The following is a 12,151-nucleotide window of genomic DNA, read 5'->3' on the forward strand; positions in this document are numbered from 1 at the left end:
CACTCTCTACCCAACAGTCTCCTCTCCCAATTCACAGCTCTATGTCAGTCACCTTCATTGTGCACCACAGGAATTCACTGGCTCTGATGCCTGTGCTGCACCCTTACACCATGCACCCGCTGTTTCTCCGCCTGCATTCCTATCTCTCACACAAGCTGCCTACCTCAGAGCTGAAAGTTAACTCGTCCTATCCCCTTCCTCCTTTCCTGCCTATTTCTCCCTCTCCTTACCTTGCCCCATACAGCCCCTCACTCCAATCCACTCTATTGCTGAACAGCAATCCTGGTCTTGTTTGTTGAGCTGCCACAATGATGCTGCACAGGTGTGTGTGTGTGTGTGTGTGTGTGTGTGTGTGTGTGTGTGTGTGTGTGTGTTTAAAACATAAATCTGGTTGAACAGATGTGGAGCTGAACTCTGTTTCTCTTCACAGACAGCCTGGTACCTTCGCAACATCAAAATCTCTATCAGCGCATCCCTGGAGACATCCAGTGTTGCTAACAGAAATAATACATTTTCTTTAATAAGCTCAAAAGGGAAACCTGCAAAATTGCAATGATTTATTACTTTGGGTTCCACCTAAGCAGCCTTAGATTATCCTTTCTCGACCACAGCCCTTGAAATAGAGCTATTGTTGCTTTCTTGCAGACAATGAAGGCAAACATGGTAATGAAGGTACTGAGGGTCTCTCTTTCTTTTTTCTTAAAATCTGAATGAGCAAATTCAGTCGATGGCTTTGGAGTTCTATAATACTGAAATGAATCATTCAAAACAATCTTGTATAACTTTATACTGTAACTTTATGTCAACTTATTGTAAATTCAGCTTCATGGTAAAAGACAGGCAAAAAACTACAAAAGTCTTTCTTAAAAAATTTATTTGGCAATTGGAAACTCTATACAATACATCTCACATTTTTATATAAATACTTAATTGATTCAGTACTATGGAGAATACAAATAAGAGAACATACATATTTTAACACAGTAACGTACTATATTCCTTCCTATTCCAGTTGCTACAATTCTCATATTCTACAATCAACATTTTACCAACAAATGCACTGCATAGACTCTTTTAATAAAAATGTGGTAATATTTAGGTATTTTGCATCAATAACTTTATTTCTTTATTATTTGACCAATTTTATTTCTAGATAGTGGCAAGTTTGGGTAAATGTGCATAATTCAGTTACCAAGAGAGACATATTTTCTGTTTACTCTTGCAGTCTTACTTCAGCAATGGAACACACAAACTGTTTTTGAAGATATACGGCCTCATTTACCCTCCACTGTGACAACCATTAGGAGACAATTACACATGAATACATGTAAATGCAGAGGTAGCTGCCAACTATCTTACGTTTTTAGCCCCTCTGTGACAATATATTACAATGAATGTACTCTGAACTTCCACTTCCCACATAGAAGAGGAAAGTCATTAGCATTGACACTATAAGTAATAAGTGACACACAGGACTTGAGATTCAGCAGGACTTCAGTGCCAACATCCATTGTGTTACACAAATAAATGTATCAAGAAACAGGTGAGTATTCTGGAAGGCAGGCAGAAGAAAATTATATATAAGAAAAAAGTGTAAAATGACAAAGAGGGGGCATATTTTGTTGATGGAGGACTTCATTTGACTGATCCAGGACATCAGTACTTACGAATGGGATAAATGTGTAGGCCACTTGCTAAGTGATCATATTCCACATGGTTTAAATGACACCATACAAAGAAAGGTACCTTTATAGTGTGGAGAAACTAACTTTGATATTCAATAAAACAGTACACAGCAATTTAGTTTTGATATAATGAGTCGAAAGGACGGCATTCCCAGCACCTCTACATCTTTCCTGAGGTGTGGTTGTTATTTTAAGTACTGGCTGTACTGATGAAGTTTTCTTATTTATTTGTTTTACTACTGGTAGTAAATGGAATAAATAATATATATTTTGTATATTTGTTCACAATTTGACACACAAAGCCAGTTTGTCAAAGATCATGACAAACATGCTGAGAAGGGACACTGTCTTTGTGAATTACAGCTTTGAACACAATGATGGCTCCACATTCAATAGATACTAATAATGTATTTCAATGCACCATATCCAATAAACAGAAGGCTGGATAATGAGGACTGTAGTAGAATGTTATCAAAAATTCCAGCTCCTAAAACTCAGGTACCCTAAAATTCAAGTGCTACCTCAGTAGAGTTGTACAAATTGAAATAATACCATGTCTGCAGCCCGTTCTCGGCATCTTACTCAAATTGAGTAACAGTTAACTGCAGTTTACCAAAGTTCAAGTCCACTTCTTAGTATGACAAACCTTCACATCACAACAATGAATAATGTATGGCATATGATCACTGAATAAATGGTCCAATAATGTCCTTAAAAATGAATACCAGTGAACTGTGAGTACAAATCTAAGTAACACAGCTGGAATACTATGTTGATAAGCAGTTCTTCTGATTTAGTGACGAAATACAAAAGTTATTACTCTACTCATGGTAGTTTCTAAAAATACTCCTTTTCCCATTAATTTGAATGTACTAATTAAGTTAACATTATTTATTCATGTCATCATTTGCTGTGCATGGAATATATTTTATTCATTTTGTAAGAGAGTCCACAATCTGACCATCTGCTGTGTTCAACATTACACATTTTCCAAAATGATAACCAATTTTAATTATGAAGTAAACGATCTGAATAAAATTTAAGACTAATTATTTTGTAATGTTATCTATGTTTCAAAACTACCATTAACTTCTATGTATACCTGCCTGGTATATATGGTATAACAATTAGAATTCCAGCATTAGAGGCAATTTCTGTTGTTCCTCTGAAGAACTAAATTAACTTCTGTGCAATTATTTTTCAAATAGAAGACTCTTTAACTGTGCAAAATGACAACTCAGTGGCCTGTATGCAAGTGCTCCAATGGTGTATGAAGGAAATTAAAATACCTTTTTGGTAAGAACAGAACCACCATCAGCATGTCAATGTTACACCAGTTGGGGACAAGATGTCATGCCCTCAGAAACTCATATATTACTAATTATAACCTGTGCAAGTGTATCACAAAGAGAACACCACAGTAAATTAAATGTTACTTTATGATTAAAAAATGAGTACCTGTCATTGAAATAAGAACAAGACATTTGACTTAGTTACATTTTCAGTCTGCTTAATTCTTTTACTGCTGAGGTTCCCTCCACTAGGAGAAATATTCATTTTGACAGAAAATTAGCTGATGTGATACAGGAAATGAAATGTCAGTTTTCAGACTGCGCTAATCTTGTTCCCATTTCAAAAACTGGGTGCTCTTAGCCACCCACGGTTTATATTGTGTATCTGCATTCAACAATTTAAATGAATCCAAACATAATATTAATTGCAAATTTTTAAAAACAATTTCATCACAGATTTATACCTGTTAATAGGACATAAAGAATAATAATACTGCAAAGTCAACATCCAGGTTATCATCTTGGTTGCGTATTGAGGAACCTGAAATAAATATGTATAAATTCTAGAAATAAACAAAAGCACTCACAGAAGAATAAATATGATTTCGTATGGGGTATGAGGGAAGGAGACCCTTGATTGATGAAATTGGATTGTTACATAAGCCTTTTCCAGTTTACTACTTTCATTAACTACCACCTAATTCTACTACATTATAAATTATTACACTGAGTATAAAAATGGTAATGAATAATTGAAGCACTGAGTTGTTATGACAATGTCAGGTAACCATATTATTTTAGCTCCTTAAATTATTTAATAGTAATTGCACATGATTAAGTCCACTGAGATAATAAAGACAGCAGATCCCACAGAAGATGCATACAGAATAAAGTACTGGCACCTGAATAAATGTAAAGAAAAATAGCACTATAATCAGGCCAATTCCTAACAAATGAAGGTCAGATGATGATGATGATGATCATCATCATCATCATCATCATCATCATCATCATCATCATCATCATCATCATCATCATCTCCTCTTTAATGTCTTAGCATGTTCAGTGCCCTACCTTTGTGAAGTACATTATGTTTTTATGAGGTAAATGTTAGTCTTTTCCTTGCAGTACCAAATAATAATCTGCACAGCTGAAAGTAAAACTGAATCTTCTGATAAAATATAGTGTAAATAAGGAAATACACACACATCAAAAAAAGTTTTGCACCTCTACAGTTCCAAGAACTCCTGAAGACAGACATTGACTGTGGATATTGTATCACAGACACAGTCCCTTTGACTGTTCAGAGATGCCACTAAACCCACCCAAAGATGTAAACAACCATGCATGAGCAGCGCATATTACACGGAGGGGGTCCAACAGCCGATCAGTTCCAGTCATTCCACCAGGAAGGAGGTACATGTGTCATGTTGTCTGTAGTTCAACCATGTCTAGACAGTCAATACCACAGTTCAATCGCATCCACATTGTTACTTTGTGCCAGGAAGGGCTCTCAACCAGGAAAGTGTTCAGGCCTCTTGGAGTGAACCAAAGCTATGTTGTTCGGACATGGAGGAGATACAGAGAGACAGGAACTGTCGATGACATGCCCCACTCTGTCCGCCGAAGGGCTACTACAGCAGCGGATGACCACTATCTACGGATTATGGCTCGGAGGAACCCTGAAAACAATGCCACCATGTTGAATAATGCTTTTTGTGCAGCCACAGGACGTCATGTTATGACTCGAACTGTGCGCAATAGGCTGCATGATGCACAACTTGACTCCTGACGTCCATGGTGATGTACATCTTTGCAATCACGACACCATGCAGCATGGTACAGATGGGCCCAACAACATGCCGAATGGACTGCTCAGGATTGGCATCGGAGAAGTGTTTGGAAGCAACCCAGTCAGGCTGAACACCTTAGACACACTGTCCAGTGAGTGCAGCAAGGTGGAGGTTCCCTGCTGTTTTGTGGTGGCATTATGTGGGGCTGACATATCCCACTGGTGGTCATGGAAGGCGCCGTAACGGCTCTATGATATGTGAATTCCATCCTCCGACCGATAGTACAACCATATTGGCAGCATATTGGTGAGGCATTCGTCTTCATGGATGACAATTCGCACATCGTGCAAATCTTGTGAATGACTTCCTTCCGGATAACGACATCGCTCGATTAGAGTGGCCAGCATGTACTGCAGACATGAACCCTATCGAACATGCCTGGGATAGATTGGAAAGGGCTGTTTATGGACAATGTGACCCACCAACCACTATGAGGGATCTACACCTAATCGCTGTTGAGGAGTGAGACAATCTGGACCAACAGTGCCTTGATGAACTTGTGGATAGTATGCCACGACAAATACAGGCGTGCATCAATGCAAGAGGTCGTGCTACTGGGTATTAAAGGTACCAGTGTGTACAGAAATCTGGACCACCACCTCTGGAGGTCTCACTGTATGGTGGTACAACATGCAATGTGGGGTTTTCATGTGCAATAGAAAGGGTGGAAATGATGATTATGTTGACCTCTATTCCAATTATCTGTACAGGTTCCAGAACTCTCATAACCAATGTGATGCAAAACTTTTTTTTACGTGTGTAGTTAATTTTACAGAAGCATAAAATAATAGAATACATTCTGACTGGCTGACTAAACCGAAAGAATGAAAGCTATTCAATCATCAGTTCAAAGACATTTACACTTATCCAAAAACTTGAAAACACACTCCACACTTGTTTGTAACTGACACAGCTGCTACAGCCCAAGACTCGCAAAATGGTAGGTGCTTCCCTGGAAGGGATAGCTATGGCTCATGAGGTACATAATTCTTGCCTGTATTCATCAGACCTCTTTCCTCCTGTGTGTTGAACTGTAGAAGATTGTGCTTATGCTGCGAAGCAATCTGCTTCTACTTATTTGCTGTCTTTCCAAAAATAGAAAAAATGGGTTACACTGTAAGAGATATTCAAAATCCTAAGATTTGTGAGTGCTATACTTTTTCACTTGAAGTACATAAACAAAAACACTAATGTATGCACAGTATTGTCTATAATGATAATGCAAATAATCTAATTTCTTTACTATCACTTTATGCCATAATTGTAAGTTATTTTGTAAGGATTAATTGCTATAACTTAAATATTTTATAAATTTAAACCACCCTAACTTTCATCTTTTTCATAACACCAAACCTTGTTTCTTAACATCTAACTGCAACAATAGATTTACTCAATAATAACCCAAAAGCCATAGGCTTCACATGCTTTTTCATTTCAACAACACAACTGTAACTGAACACATTTGAAATGCCCACTCTTACACAAAGGATTACTGAATAACAAAGTTCTAAGTATTCCATGTAATTATATTTATAAATTTATGCAGTTTCTATACATTAAAACGGTTGCTTATCTGGTAAGCAATCTTTTTTGATGATAATTCTTTCACATGAAATCATTATTAACTGACCCTTAAGATGAAAGAAATCTCCGAAGTAGTGCGTATGTGTCAAGGATAAAGTGTTGAAAATGTATAATGATAAGAAGCCTCGTGACCCAACCCAGTTTTGCACAGGTAGCATTAAATATCTACAGCTGAGCACTGCATGGTTATGATAAAAAGGTCAGAGTACAACATCGGGTGACAATATCATCACTTTCAAAAAATTAAATGATTTAAGCAGCACAAGCCACTTGACGGTGTACTGCAACATCTAAAGGTGTCATCAGACTGCCCAATCGCATCCCGCTAACAACGCAAACTGTTCATCAAAGGCACTGCACCTTTGTGGATACACTGTTTGCTGGCAGTAAGAGCCAGCCGTTTGCTGGAAATCATCACTGGATACTGCTCCTGCCACTGTAGGTAGTGCGGTAACTTGCAGCCCCCAATATTGCTACATGATGTCACTCCAAACGCCAATTACATATAGTACATATAACATTTGTGCCTCCTGAGAGCTTGCAGACTGCAGAGCCAGTCCACTGCAAATATCAAAATCCCTACAGTCATTACTGACATTAGCCTTTACATAAAGACAGAAAAATGTGGCAGGGGGACTGGAATTCATTGTAGTTCAACCAATTGGAAAGAAATATTTAGAAATTATATACATGAACCTTTCTCATGACTTAATGTATCTATTAGTGAAAAATTGCATCAAAATCCTTACAGTTAATCCTGAGATTAGCCTTCATGTATGTATAGGCAGAAAAAGGCAGTGGAGAGTTTAAATTACAACATGTATAGAAGGAGAATGAATGAATGAATGTACATACAGATTTTGGTAATAATAATAATTCCACGTGGCTTAATGTCCAAATACAAGTCTTTCATGCAGACGTCACTTCAGCGACTTGCATCTCCCTTGCCAGTTATCCAACCGGGAAAAGGCTAGCTACAATTTAAAGTGGAATCCAAAACAAGTTTCATTTCTGGCAAATCTCCACATCACTGAGAAGTGATTGCTAGGGTGAAAAATGAAAATAAAATTCTGTGGTCCAACCTGAATTCAAACCTGTGAACTTTTTGGTTTTCAGGCACTTGCTTTACTGCTAGACCACCAGGCTCAATTACGCTTCTGCTCCAGCTCTCTGGAGTTGTGGCAACTTTATTGTGAGATTGCAATGCCTTTGTCGTCACTGTGGTGATGGATTGTGGGTCATCATAGCTCACCCAATTTCTATGAAATATTTATAAATATATAAGAATCTTTCTCATTTGTGTGTGTGTGTGTGTGTGTGTGTGTGTGTGTGTGTGAGAGAGAGAGAGAGAGAGAGAGAGAGAGAGAGAGAGGAGTATGTAAACATACTTACACATCTTTTGCATGCATGGACAATAATTGTGGGTACAAAGATAACTGAAAAAAGGTGACTTAACAACAGCAACTTACAAAAGAAAGAGGTTTAATCAGCATTGAGTCATTTACCTTGCCACATTTGACTACTGAATTCCCAACAAGCAAACTTTTCCCACATTATTCCAATCATTTCCCAGTTTTTGCCTTGATAACAATAGTGGAAGATGCAATCCACATATTGATAGGCATGATAAGGTAGTAAAGATGTGAATATGTCAACAAATATTTTAAAAAATTGAATCCTTCACATTTCTGTATTGCTTTGTATCGTTTATGTGTCAGATGTAACTAAGTAACAGAACACTGAGAAATTACACAGGGCACTATTCTCTTGGTCACATTAGCAAAAGTACAGAGGACACATCTTTCTCAGTACAGTTAATTTAACGGGACACTGTGAGAAATGCACAGCACAGAATGACTTTGTCAGGAGGAGGAGACTGTACACCTAACTGAATATTTGTTCTTCATTTGTGCCTATTTGTCCATAAATTTCCTTCAATATCTCTTCTTCTAATTAATGCCTGAATTCCTTGTATCAATGTAGTCAGTTGTCTCTCTTTTCTTCTTTCCTGGTGGTTCCCATTCCGTGAACCCTCAAGTCAATCTTTCTCTGACATCCTTGTTGTATGTCTATACCATACGAGAGCTGCACTTCTGACATAAATTTGCCTTCTGATAACTTCATTTATGACTCTTTCCCACCTGAATATTCTGCAGTCATTCTTGAAAAGTCAATCTCAGTTGCTGTCAATCTTTTCATTACTTGGGATTAAACAGTCCACACTTCCAATCCGTATCTCACTATGATTCTAATACCTGTTTTGATGATTGTTTCTTTTGTCTCCTTTTAGATCTGAGGACCAAATCACCTACCATTTGACGTTCCAACAGGGAATTAATTTCTATCTTGTTTACCATCTTGTGTGATTTTTATTCCTAGATATTTGTACTCTTCAGTACGTGTAATCATCCCCATTCCTTCTTCCAGGGTCAAATCTCTCTTTGTTTGTCCTGTTCCCAGATATTTTGTCTTATTCATGTTGACCTAAAGGCCAATGTTTTACACTCTTCTATTAATTTCGTAGTTATATATTCAATTCCTTCTCCAACTTGTGCCAAAATTAGCTGGTCATCTGCGAACTGTAGTGAATATATAGCACTATCATTTATTGGGATTTCCACATTCTTCCATTTTTCCAATTCTCTCTCAGCATATATTTTATAAAACATTGGTATTTGGCTGCATTCATACTGTAACATCTTAGAAGCTGTAAAGTTTTTTTCGTTCCTCTCCCTGTTTTCATGGAGTGACAGCTGGCCCATTCTGAAAGTAACAGAACTGAACAAAACTCTTGTCTCAATCTCTTCATTGGCTGTCCCATACCCCATTTTCCTAACAAAGTACCGTCTTATAAATAAAACCATTTATATTTATTTATTTATATTTTATTTTTTATATTTATTTCTGTATATTCTGAAACACATCTGAATTAGTTTTGTACAATGACATCCCCGTACTTAGATATGTAAGTGAATTTACCTGTGCTATTATTTTGTTGTTTATCACTATTTTTGCTCTTCTTGCGTGTTTCCCTTTGATTGCCATTACTTTAGTTTCATTTACAGATATAACTGTTTGATAATTTTGTAAAATGTTATTCAATTTAAATACATTTTCTTGTAAAGATCTTTCACTGTGCTAGGAGAAGTTGGTCATCTAAAAAAACAAAATAGTGCCAGTAAATTTCTTCCTTCCCAGGTCCATCTCCTTGGGGTATGCAGAATACCATTCTTCTAGAAACTTGTTGATATATACAGGGAAATTCAAAAGTAGCTGTACACACTTCATGGGTGTAATGTATGCATCAAAGCAAAAGTAAAATGTCAAATAAAGTTCATCTGAAATGGCTTTATTTCTGAGTTGTTATGCATAACATCATTTGAGGTAGGCATTACACGATGGGCCAGTAAAGGCTTTTGGCATGTCATATTCACCTGCGTATCGACAGATGTTGCTTTGTACACCCCTCTACACTGCTCAGTTGATTCTGACACAAATGCCTTTGTTTACTTCACTTCGGTGTAGTGGCACCCAGTGTACTACGTAAATTCATTCTGTCACTATGTCACTAGATCACTGACTAATCATCATTGTGTACAGTAAATGTCGTGTGACTAGGGCCTCCTGTCAGGTAGACCGTTCGCTGGGTGCAAGTCTTTCGGTTTGACGCCGCTGCGGCGACTTGCGCATCGACGGGGATGAAATAATGACACAACACCCAGTCCCTGAGTGGAGAAAATCCCCGACCCAGCTGGGAATCAAACCTGCGCCCTTAGGATTGACAGTCTGTCACACTGACCACTCAGCTACAGGGGGCGGACATTGTGTACAGTATGATGGCATACTTAAAAGGTGATATGCAGATATGCACCTCCATAATAGTGCAGCACAAGGCAATGCACAAGCAACAAGATGATGGCATATGTAAATGTTTCCAAACAGAAGAGTACCAAACCATAGGACTTTCACAGCTGTGGACAGGCATTTATGGGAATATGGCACGTGTGGTGTGCCACAGTTAAGTTGGTCTCAACTGGATGGAGTGGGTGTTGAGAACAGCCTGGAAATGGTAGAGGAAGATCTGGTCATAAGTACCTGCTGTAAAGGTGGCACTGTAGGGGTTCCTCAATCAACTGTATGGCATTTGCTTCGCAGACAGCAATTTCATCCATCTCACCTGTGGAAGGTATAGGAACTAACACCTGCAGACTACCCAAATGTCAGAATTTCGATCAGTGGTTACATGAGCGCAATGCTGCTGATCCACTGTTCAGTCATTGGGTACTGTTTATAGATGACAGTCTCTTTATCCATGTGGGTACTGTGAACATGCACATGTGGGTGGATGAGAATCTTTATGCAAGACAGCATTTTGCAGTGAACCTTTGGTTTGGCACAGTAAACAACCAGTTACGCGGACCACATGTTATTTTACAGTGACCGACTGGCAGAGTGTATTGACAGTTTTTGGAAAATGAATTAGGTGGCTTGCTTCATGATGTCCCATTTACTACACAAACCAACATCATGGTGTATGCACGATGGTGTCCCTGGAGATTTCAGTTGGGAGCCAAGAGAGCACATCAGGTTTCTTATCCAATAAGTGGATATGTCGTGTAGGACCAGCTGTCTGGCCTGCCAGATATCCAGATCTTAGCCCCCCTGGACTTGTACCTTTGTGTCCATCTCAGGGAACATTTTTATGGTGTTGTAGTCAAGAATGTAACACAACTACAGCAGTGAATTGAAAATGGCTGGCAACAGTGCAGAACGAGATGAATGGCGTCTGCAAGATTCTGAGAATAGCAAGATGTCAAGCACGTCACTGTCTTCATCTACACAGAAATCATTTTGGTCCCTTCATGTCATTGCTTTCAGAGAAGAATTAACTTTGTGTCATTTGTGTTGCACTTGTGATCCCTACTCTACTGCATATCTCAGTAATAAAGCAATTTCAGACAAATCTTTATTTAAGATTTTACTCTAATTTTGATGCATACATTACACACATAATGAGTACGCAGATACCTGTTAATCACTCTGTATACATAGAAAAGGATTGTGAGAGATGACACCCTTGTTTTAGTTCCTGGTTTACAGTCAATAACTCTTCATTTATACTAATTTTGGTGTTATAATGATTTAATGGAATTCAACAAGTTTGGCGGTACCTTGTTGTCAGCGAATTTTTCCATGTCATCCTACCTACCATATGAAAGGTCTTATCAGTCTAGGAAGAGCATAAATAGTGGTTTGTTGAATTCTCCTCTTTTCTAACAACTGATTTGAAACAAATGTTGCATCTACACAGGACCTGCCTTTACAAAAGACACATTGCCCTCTCGTAAATATGTTTCTGCTATTGGCTAGAGTTTCCTTTTAATGATAGAGGAATAAGCTTTACAAGTAGCACTTAAAATGGATAGAGCCCTGTAATTTCAGCATTCTTTTTTATCTCCTTCCTTGTATGCAGTTATAATTCTTGCTACTTTCCATTCCTATGACACTGAAACTTTGGGCAATGGTTGTGTGATTGCTTTGTAGCTCTGCTAGCAAATCCTATTCCCATATCCATGAAGGTGAAAACCATATAGCCCCTGGGTAAAGCACTCTCTCATTAGGAGTGTAGCAGATGGGAGAGAGTGAAGGTTGAGTTCTTGGCATCCAGTTGTTGGCTTACATCTCAACTGGACTTTTTGGCTAAGGGAGAAACCCCAACAGAAAGATCAAATAGGTC

The 12,151-nt window shown here is 38.1% G+C and overlaps 1 protein-coding gene across 1 annotated transcript in view; it reads right to left on the minus strand.

The window, feature by feature from the left end:
• Positions 1 to 857: 857 nt before the first annotated feature.
• Positions 858 to 12,151, minus strand: part of LOC126185182 (isocitrate dehydrogenase [NAD] subunit gamma, mitochondrial) — a 127,640-nt gene continuing 116,346 nt past the window's right edge. The window contains exon 11 of the mRNA XM_049928040.1: positions 858 to 3,518. The gene's annotated coding sequence lies outside the window, so the exon portion shown is untranslated. The remainder of the gene's footprint in view (positions 3,519 to 12,151) is intronic.

This window comes from Schistocerca cancellata, chromosome 4, assembly GCF_023864275.1.
Source record: "Schistocerca cancellata isolate TAMUIC-IGC-003103 chromosome 4, iqSchCanc2.1, whole genome shotgun sequence".
NCBI classification, from domain to species: domain Eukaryota; kingdom Metazoa; phylum Arthropoda; class Insecta; order Orthoptera; family Acrididae; genus Schistocerca; species Schistocerca cancellata.